At 40.2% G+C, this 10,928-nt stretch overlaps 1 long non-coding RNA gene across 1 annotated transcript; it reads left to right on the top strand.

The window, feature by feature from the left end:
• Positions 1-4,132: 4,132 nt before the first annotated feature.
• On the top strand, positions 4,133-5,774 carry LOC119502671. The gene is made up of 3 exons (XR_005210126.1): positions 4,133-4,229; positions 4,768-5,004; positions 5,732-5,774. It is a non-coding gene; the product is annotated as an uncharacterized LOC119502671 (long non-coding RNA).
• Positions 5,775-10,928: the final 5,154 nt, after the last annotated feature.

Genomic DNA, 10,928 nt, shown 5'->3' with positions numbered 1-10,928 from the left:
ATGTGTTGGTCACGAACGAGCCGGTTCAAAGAGCCGACTCTTTTAAGTGACCGATAATGGTACGTGTCCACAGGGGCGTTTTTTATCGCAACATTGGACGCTTGGTGGGCTGCTAGTGATCTTACGTGCTGTGTAAGCGCGTGTCGAGTAATCCAGGAAGTTTTCCGCGATGCGCGTATCGAGGCTTGTATCGTTTTAGACCAATTACGTCATTGATGACGTCCGAAGCCTCGCTGCCCGGCCATACCGCTGACTGGTTCAGGAAGTGGTTCAGATCTTCACTGGTTGAACCAATGCCACTTTCCAGAAGTGACACAGAACACTAATATTACCCCTCCTGCCATTATTATATTATTTTACACTACAATACAATTATTGACCAAAGGATTGGTTTACACACATAAGATGCATTACTCATAAAACAATTACAGTTTATTATACATGTATGTTATATACTCATAATATACTTATTACAAAATAGACATTATTTTAAATATTATATAGATATAAATAGATTACATGGTAATATATGTTTGTTCATTGTTTATAGTCATTCCCCAACAGCCTTTACTGGCTCTAAATACAGTATATCACAGATCACATGGTTAAGATCATATCTGCCTGTTTTACACTCTTTGACCACCAGGTGGTTCCGTGCACATGAAGCCTCGAGAAATTAACCCTTTTCCAAACCAATTTGCTGGAAAGCTTCAATGCTTCATGAAGCTTCAGCTCGCCATCACTATGGGCTGTCACTAGACACAAGGCTGTCCCCACCTGATTGGACGAATGCTTTCCCTCCGTGGGCTGCTGCTCCCAGCTTTCAAACCGGAAACAATATGGAGGCTCGTTTGGAAACTTTCTTCTCTTATTTCACGAAAATAGTTCACTGAAATGTGTTTCTGAAAACATTTGAGGCGAGAAATAAGCCGTGCAGTTGATGAATCTGTCTTTATATTGGATCGATTACGTTTAGTTTAAAAGATTCTGTTGAGCTTCGACGAGAGGCGGCGAGTCGCGTCGGACGCCCGTGATCTGCATAAATTAGACTTGCCCTCAACTTTATGCAAATAAGGAGCGGGCGTTGTGACGCTCCGTTTCTCGAATCGCAACGCCACGCTACCAGAATGCATTGCGCGGCTGCTTACATAGACAATGAATGGGGAGCGTAGAAAGCACGGAGCCTGTGGACACGCACCATAAGAGCCGGCTCCCGTCCGAGAGCCGTTTTTTTTTCTTTCTCTAATTAATTCAAGGCAGAATGATAGGATGATCTTCTCCGCACCACGTGCACTCCATGCACTGACTGTGACTGAATGTTGTGTTAATGACGTCCGTGCGACCAATCAGGTGATGACAGACAAGGATCATATCATCAAGCAGAGAGGGGCGGGGGTGCGCGGCGCACTAACGGTCTACAGGTACAGAGCAGGAGGGAGAGGAGGAGAGAAAGAGACAGGAGTGCGTTGTGCCAATAGCAGAAAAGACAAGTGACAGTCGGAAACGAATCAGATTGTCAAATTATGGTATTCTGGAAATGATGAGGTTTAGTATAATTATATTGAATAATTTAAGTGATATATGTGCACACATACTAATCATAGGTCAAAACAGCTAAAGCTAAATTTGGCTGAATTATAAAAAGGCAGAAGTGAAGTAAAATGAAGAGCCGTTTGGGAGCCGAAAGAGCCGGCTCTTCTTGGTGAGCTGAGCCAAATGATCTGGATCACTAAAAAGAGACGGAATTCCCATCACTAGCATTTTCCGGAAAAGTTGCCGCCCACTTGTGACAGAGCAGCCAATCACAGCAGAGAATGTTGTGATTGACAAGACAAAGAGCCAATGGGGATGATTCATTCAGAGAGTGCGATTGGAGTGTCCGTCAGCCTGTCGTTGAGGGCTGATGTAAGGGGACGGGGTTTTAAAAGGTGATTTGGACCAATCACAACAGCGCATTTTGATGGACAGGCACAATCAGCCAATAGAAACGCGGGGATTCCGGGTCCGCGTTTTATTGACGTGCGTGCTAGCCAATCACGGTTTATCTGAGCAAAAAAAAGATTATACTCGAAATAACAGACGCTGGTTTACACAAATAAAGCTTTGCTTAAAGTAAACTCCTGCTGCTGAGACTATTATTTTTAATCTTAATGTGTAGAGATGTAGTGGGGGAGTTGTTGCATAACTCCAATGAGGACATGCTGAAACTGGACTTCTTCTTTCTGCACTGCAGATTGTTTTTAAATCAATTAAACTCCACTTCTCAAGATGTCTTTATACTAAGTTAGGCTAAAAAACATGCATTGCACGTTCTCATTTTATTGTTAAAAAGAAAGCACATGAGTGTGTTTTCCAAACTAGTCCATTACAGATGCAGTGTGTAGGATTTTTGTGGCAACAAAGTGCAGATTGCAACCAACTGAATACCTATGGCAAGCCGTTTTAGAGGGACTGTTTGTAACTTATACGTATAAATCATTGCGGGTCGGTGTCCCATGCGCGCTCGTGTCTGGCTACGCTGTTCAGACTCAGACTCCAACACAAACTACACAGAAGCACCAAAACCGCAAAGTTATATCTAGTGAAGCCCGTCTGTTAAACAGTGTTGGCCGTGGTCGGAGACCGTAGCTTTGGTCTCCAGGGCCGGAGTCTCTGCTCCTCTGCTCCTCTGCCTGCCTTCACTCAGCTCGTTCCACTCTCACGTGCATGCGCGCACACTCCACACTGCAGAAGAGTTAGTAGCTCTGAGAATATCTAGTGAATGTACAGTGGACGTTTGTGCAGAAATAAATGCTGCAGCTCCTCCAGACCAACAGAGGTTTCCCGTGTTTTGTGAAGTGACGGAGCTCCGCAGTGAGAAACGTTATCGTCTCTGACCAAAACTCCGGTGTCTCCCTCTGACCGGGAGGCTAAGGCAGGAAAAGCCAACACTAGGATCAGCACTGATTCATCGAGAGACCTTCGTCTGGTCAGCTAACATTACTGCCAAGCAGCTGAAATATAGAGTGATATTGTGGTTTTAGCTGACGTGTGTCGCCTCACTGTGTTGAGCGATGCTCGTTCATGTCTATTTAGAGCGAGCAAGTGCGAGCCCGACGCTGACTTTCATTGACTTAACGGCCACAGGTGTCGCTGTTAACAAGCAATTGTGATTCTTACAAACAGTCCCTTTAACATCTATCATTTCGATTAACATCAAACTGACCAGTTAAACTTTTACTGTGGGTGGAGACACACAATACTTTCCAGTGCCAACACAGTATTTGTTGATGATGAAAGATGCATGAAATCACACACTAGAGAGACACATCAGTGCTCATCGACCACAAAGAGAGGTGTTTTTAGGATGTATTTTTGTTTGAGAGACACTCATCTAACCACACACACCTCCTCTTCTCATCTTAAATATAAGTTGAAGTCAGACGTTATTCTGAGTACTGGATCATTTCAGTGTGTATGAAGATGAGGGTGAATATCTTCAGCTGCCTGTTGGCCTTTATTCTGGGCTGTAACGTCGCCGCAGGTAAGAACTTTTCATATTAATCAGTTACTCTTCACCTGTTTCTTATTGGTTACATCATCTTCTCAATATAACTGGCTCACATCCTGAAACTCAACGGCACTGAGCTGAACTCTATTCACAGTTTTTCCTCGATGGCTTCGGCTCATTTCTCTAAACAGTGTTAACTTTCTCTAAACAATTGCCACAACTGTTTCATGGGACATCACGACTCTATAAAATGCTACAGGAATGAGTCTTAAAACCGGGAAATGAGTTAACATTTTAACACTCGAGGGAAACAGGGCGTCGCTAACTTCCTGGTTGGCCTACAAAAATACGTCATCCCTGCAGCACTCTGTTAACAAGATCATATATATTTAATGTGCGATCGCTGCATTTAAAAGTTAAATGTGAACTTTATTATTTATTGAAAATTGTGTGTCTTTTGTAGAAATAATCCATGAAATCGTGAAGGAAAAGACCTCAGTCTCTCTGCGTTGTCCTCCCTCTGTGGAGGGTGTAGTGACGTGGAGCAGAGAGATTAATGGACGTAAAGTTCTCATTCTGATGGCTTATGGTGACAGAGACATAAGACACAATGACCCGGTCAAACGATACAGTTCATTGGCAGATAACTCACTGTACATTCTCAAAGTTACCATCTCAGACTCTGGAAGATACTGGTGTAATACTGAACCAGTCGTGGAGCTGACGGTGATCCCATCAGGTAACTTTAATAAACTTTAATCAAGTTGTTCTGCATTTTGTTTCCTCTTCCTGTTTCTGAATCACGCCTCTGAGCTAAATGTTTTGTTTGTCTTAAACTCTGATAAAAGAAACACTTTGGCACATTAATTAAATGGTGTTTTTAAAATGTAAATTTGCTTTATTTTGTATTTGTTTAACTTTAACAACAACTATTATCATATTTACTTCCTGGTACTGTAGCTGAGAAGTTTTTGGTGTACTTCTGCATTTCTGGATCAGAAAAGTACATATTGAGAGAAACTAGTATTTTCTTCTGCCAACAATACTTGCTAGGGAACGTTAACATGTTCAGAGAATTATTCTGCCTCTTCTCCACAAAATACGTCATCATGTTTATTAACAGAAAAGGGTTCTATACTATAAATACTGTAAAAGAAACAAGTCCTCTTGTTCATTTAGAGTCACATGAGAAAGATCTCCCCCCTAAAACTCTTCTTCCTGAATATGTGTTAGAAGTTTTTGGTGCTTTATAAAACATGAATGTTTGTTGTGTGCAGGAGCAACCAGACTTGATGCTACAGAGAGGACCAGCGTCACTATGACATGCCCTCATGATGTTGGAGGATCACATATTATAACATGGAGCAGCAGAGGCTATGGTGAAATAAAACATCGGAAAGGGTTTTATGTTTCACCTCTTGACCAGACGTTGACCGTACTAAACGTGGAGCTTGGTAACTCTGGACTTTACTCCTGTAATGGAAAACCAGCTTTTTACCTGAATGTGATCAAAGGTGAGACACAAGACATCAGAGTCGTCTTCCTCGAGGCTCAGCCAGCCCATAACTCCCCACAACGGGTCATTTCACGCTTTTGTTTTTGCACATATTAAACCAACTCGTTCTCACTCCCAACGACAGCATGTGACGAACCGGACTTTCAATTAACTCCAATGTAGACCCACCCACGGTGTTATTCGACGGTCGGAGCAACTGACGTAGTATCAACATAGTTTGTTGAATTTCCACTTCCTGTCTGTCAAAATGCCACATGGACACGTATCGTAGACGGCGGCATATTTAGAGGTTAAAGTTAAACATGAGTTTTGGGTTCAAAACTTCGTGGCAATGTTTAGAAGGTGTTTAGAAGAGCATTGCTGCAAACTTCATTAAGAATCTTTAGTCAAACTAGCCATGTTGAGAGTTATGCAAGTTACGTAAAAAATCTATAACATATTAGAGCGATATTAGAGATGCTGACAGTCTGAGAAGAGATGCTTGTTATTGTAAATGTTGCTTGTTTTGTAGAAATAATCCATGAGATCGTGGAGGAAAAGACCTCAGCCTCTCTGCGTTGTTTTTCCGGTAAAATACAACAGATGTGGTGCCATGCGCGCTCGCGTCTACGTAGTGCGAGAACAAGCGCGAGCAACAACAAGCAATTTCTGATAGCCCCTTTAAGTGAGCTACTGTAAACTGCATTTTTCTACCTTGTAATGTGTATTTTGATTATTCCACACAGATAACAAGACACCACCGACGACCTCAACTACAGCAACATTGACAGCAGCAGCAACAACAACTGTGACAGCAGCAACAACAACTGTGACAGAAAGAGGTACAAACACTACAGACTACAATGAAGAAACACAGAAACAAAAAGATGAAAAACATCTAAATGTTGAATGCTAAATTTTCACTTGCATGTACATCAACTCAATTCCAATATATGTATGAGTGTCTGTATAAATACACATCAACATACATGCCTGCATATCTGATCCAACCATGGTTGGATCAGATATGCAGTGTCTGAACACTGACTGTAACTGGTGATGGATGAAACTCAGATTCTGAGTGTTTCTTCTCTTCCAGGGACTCCTTATCTGACGCTCAGCATGAATTTCAACAATGTATTTATGTCCGTTATCCTACGAATGTCCAGCAGCACGTGACGCACGTGTCAATTTCCACTCCAGTCTTTTCAAAATAAAACTACTTAGTTCGGTTTAGGAACAGGTCGTGGTTTGGGTTAAAATAACTCCCGAAGTGTTGAAACTTAAGTACGGAAGTTAAGTGAAAAAATAAATCAACTTTGATTTGTGGTTTCACACGGGACACGAACAGCGGGTGAAAGTCTGGTGTTTTTTGACCCACTCATCCACCCCAACCTCCACGGCGTTGGCCGCTATCTATACTTCCCGGTTCACAATTACGTGGAATACATAAAGATTGATTTTGTACTGACGACAGACATGGACAGGAAGTGAAGTACACAACCTGCTCTGAACACTATAACATATTAGAGCAATATTAGAGATGCTGAAAGTCTGAGAAGAGATGCTTGTTATTTTAAATGTTGCTTGTTTTGTAGAAATAATCCATGAGATGGTGGAGGAAAAGACCTCAGCCTCTCTGCGTTGTTTTCCGGGATAATCCAACGGATGTGGCGCCATGTGCGCTCGCGTCTACGTAGTGCGAGAACAAGCGCGAGCAACAACAAGCAATTTTTGATAGCCCCTTTAAGTGAGCTGTTGTAAACTGCATTCTTCTACTTTGTCATACATATTTTGATTATTCCACACAGTAGGTGACAAGACACCACCGACGGCCTCAACCACAACAACATTGACAGCAGCAGCAACAACAACTCTGACAGAAACAGGTACAAACACTACAGACTACAATGAAGAAACACAGAAACAAAAAGATGAAATATCTAAATGTTGAATGTTTGCTAAATTTTCATCAACTCAATTCCAATATGTAAATATGAGTGTCTGTATAAATGAACATCAACATACATTCCTGCATATCTGATCTGAACTGGTGATGGATGAAACTCTGATTCTGAGTGTTTCTTCTCTTCCAGCTACTCTTTATCTGTGGCCAATGCATGTTCGTACGTTGGTTGTAATCCTCATTATCATATCTATGATAATCATCATGATCAGCATTACTGTCACCACCTGGGGAAAAGGTGAATACAGTCTGACCTAAATCGGCATTTATAGGGCTGGGACGATACGCCTATCTCCCCATTCCATACTATCACGATACTTGGGTGCCAATTCGATATGTATTGTGATTTTTAAGTATTGCGATTCATTATTACGATTTATTGCGATTTATGTTGACTTTTTTTAACACTAGACAATGAGAGAAGTTGAATCATACACTTCTAGGGAATTTTATTTTGGATAATATCTAAATTAATACAGTAAACTTTCCCTCACAAATTAGTGGTATTTTCTCTTTAATTTTTATAAGGGAAACATGTAATGTTTTATATTTCTGGTGAATATAATCCAATCAATCTTATTTCCATATATGTATTTTGTATATAAAGTTCCCTTTGATAACATCTTATTTTGAAAACCGGACGTAAACGTAAACCATAAACAGGCTGTGTTAAATGTTGACATTGACTGAAAAGTTGCGACACCATTAAATAAATAAAAATGTCTTTCATCATCTCCGTGTTTACCTTCTCTCTTCTGCAGCTTGACGAACGGAAGTGACGTACAACAGAAACAGGAAACGATCTCTGATCCTCCATCATGCAGAAACAACAGCGGTAAAAACTCAACTGTCATCAGCATTCGTCTTCATTCAGTCTCAACAGTAAACAGTTACTCTGCTTCCACCACTGATGCTACTGATATACTGCTGAAACTACAACTAGGACTGCTTCTTAGGGCTGTCACTTTTTATTACAAATTCAAACATGTTCAATCAAATAGAAAATACATAAACAGGACTTTCCCCCGGGAGACCACTATTGGTGCCCCGTGTGAGGCACTACACACGGGGCGTTGACTTACACTCAACTCAGCGTTGACTTTATGCTCGTTACATAACAGTAGTAAACATAAACTTTACGCTTGTTATGTAACGTTACCTAAGAAAGTCTGCTAAGGTTGGTGGTTATTTATTTATGGTATTTGTGTTGTTACGGTCAACTTATCCTCTTTACGAACAACGGTTCGAATGATATCTGACATAAAGTTATTCTGCGTTTTCCTCATAGAAATAGAATATAGGAGTAGAACAGACATAACCCTTCAAATCAACGGTCAGAGCGGCGGCCATTTTTATGTGTACCGTTACCATAGCCTCCAGAATAATATCAGTGGTTTTAAAAAATGGCCGTTTTTGGCCTTTAAGATGTTAACAGCTGTTTGTGTGTCTTGAACATCTGGCCACGCCCCAGTGATGTCACAGCAGGTTTTAAAATGACCTTAAAGTCATGACCGCTCAATCTGTCAGGTGTGTGTGTCTGTTTTCAAGAGCAGAGATATATTAGTGAAATAAAAAGTCCAAACTCTGAGTGGAGGGGTATTCAGTCGGTTGCAGTCTGCAACCACGCCACTAGATGTCCCCAAATCCTACATACTGCACCTTTAAATTATCTGACCACCCAGGAAATAATCCAAACAGCCTCATAGTTAAATGTTGATGATTATTTTAAACTGTTTTCCATGAGAACTGGGTTGTGAAGTGATATGTCCTGACCTGTCCTCTCGTGTCTCCTCACAGGAGTCTGGATGACAGCATGGAGGACGTCATCCTGCACAGCTCAGACAGTCTCTTTCTACACAGTCTGGTGTTTATTTGCCTCATATCACTTCTGCTTTCATTCAGCTGCTACGATATTTTCATTAACTCATGTATTTTTCTCTGCGTGTCATCTCCTCTCATAAAGCTCTTAAGTCACATCCATCCCCATTTCTATTCTTGAGAATGTGTATAAATAAACTGAGTTGATTTCTGCTTTGTGTTCTGTGTATTAACGCCGTTCTCATGGCTTTATGAGCTGTAGTACATCTAAAAAACAAACAAAACATCCTTAACATTGTTTCATGTGTAGTTATGGCAATATACCTCAAAATAAGGATAACAATGGCACATGCCAACACAGTCTCACGGCAGTTTGTGAAATAGTCGTCCGGACATCTCGAATTTCTTTAAATTTGGCAAAAACGTCCACCTGAACTCAAGGATGAACTGACTAGATGTTGGTGGTCAAAGGTCACTGTGACCTCACAAAACACATTTTTGGCCATTACTCAAGAATTAATATGCTAATTATGACAATTTCACACAGATGTCTAACAGGATAAAATGGTGAAGTGATGACATTTACAGACATGGATGTAAACTGACACTTGGCTGGTTGGTGGAGGCGTACAAACACGAGGCGGTAACTCTAGTTAATTCTACTTTAATTTCATATGGTTAGAGTAAATCAACGGCGTTACGAAAAGAGAAAGAGGAAAGATATTTCCCTCAGGAGTTGGTGGTAATATCAGAATTCCAGTCGAAGATATCTTTAATTCCCCTCATTTAAAGACGTCTATATTTTCCTTTTTAGATATCTAAAATTAAATTTTGACCATAGTCAGAATGACGTAGTAGATATCTTGAACGGGAATTATAACTAGTCAAAATTATATTGTAAATATCTCAAACTGGAGTTAGGAATAGTTATAATTTAATTAGAGATATCTACTATCAAGTTATAGATATCTGGAAATGAATTTTGATTAGAGATATCTCATTTGGAGATATCTTTAATTTACATTCTGCAGAGTCCAAAACGTAATTACAGATATCTTGAATTAGAGCTTTACTACGGCGCTGCACTGCAGCCGTTTGGGTTTATAAAGTGTGTCTGGAGACAATAAATCTACAATACGCTGTCAATATCTACCACAACTCTCTAGTGAACAAAGCTCTCGTTGGCCACAGATTCATGTCATTTTCTAACTATCTGATCAACAACAGCGAAACCTTCCGCTGACACTGTTCAGATGATTTGTTGGGCCGATATCCAATGAGAAGCCTTGATGAGCAATGTCATGCACAACAACTCTGACTAGTCATAATGAGGTTTGAGATATCTGTTGGTGTTATTTCGGATAGTCAGAACTAAATTATAGATATCTGCAATTGTCATTTAGGATGTGTGACGAGTTGAGAGTCGTTTTCAGTGACATCACTGCAGATATCTGTAATTCAGTTTTGAATTTAGTATGAATATAAAGTATATGTTTCCTAACCTAAATAAACCACCTACTTTCTTGTGGTCTGCTGTGCAAACAAGGGTATTTTTGTGTTCTTTAAGAATTTACTAACTGCTTTCAGTTTAATTTCAGTGTGTTAAAGGAAAAGAAACCTCTGAAACAATCAAAAACAATTATTTTCTGTTAATACATCAAAGCTGCAAAGATTAACATTAACAACCACCATCTTTTCCAAACATTAACAAACTTCTAGTTGACTAAACTTAGTAGCCACACAATAATATGACTGAAGGAATATCCACTGAGACGTTTCACCAGTTCATATTTTGCATGACTTGTTGAAAGAAACCTAATCAAGACAGCATAACATTTCCCATATAACACACCGTTATTAAATATTTGCATATGAGTGTCATTCATGGAAGATAACGCTGCTCTTCACGCTGGGAACTGACCAGTTAAACTTTTACTGTGGGTGGAAACACACAATACTTTCCAGTACTAACACAGTATTTGTTGTTGATGAAAGATGCATGAACACACACACTAAAGGGACACATCAGTGCTCATCGACCACAAAGAGAGGTGTTTTGTTTGAGAAACACTCTAACCACACAGTTCCTGTTCTCGTCCTAAATATAAGTTGAAGTCAGACGTTATTCTGAGTACTGAATCATTTCAGTGTGTATGAAG

Source organism: Sebastes umbrosus, chromosome 15, assembly GCF_015220745.1.
Source record: "Sebastes umbrosus isolate fSebUmb1 chromosome 15, fSebUmb1.pri, whole genome shotgun sequence".
Lineage (NCBI taxonomy): Eukaryota > Metazoa > Chordata > Actinopteri > Perciformes > Sebastidae > Sebastes > Sebastes umbrosus.
This window is presented reverse-complemented; position numbering and strand designations above follow the sequence as displayed.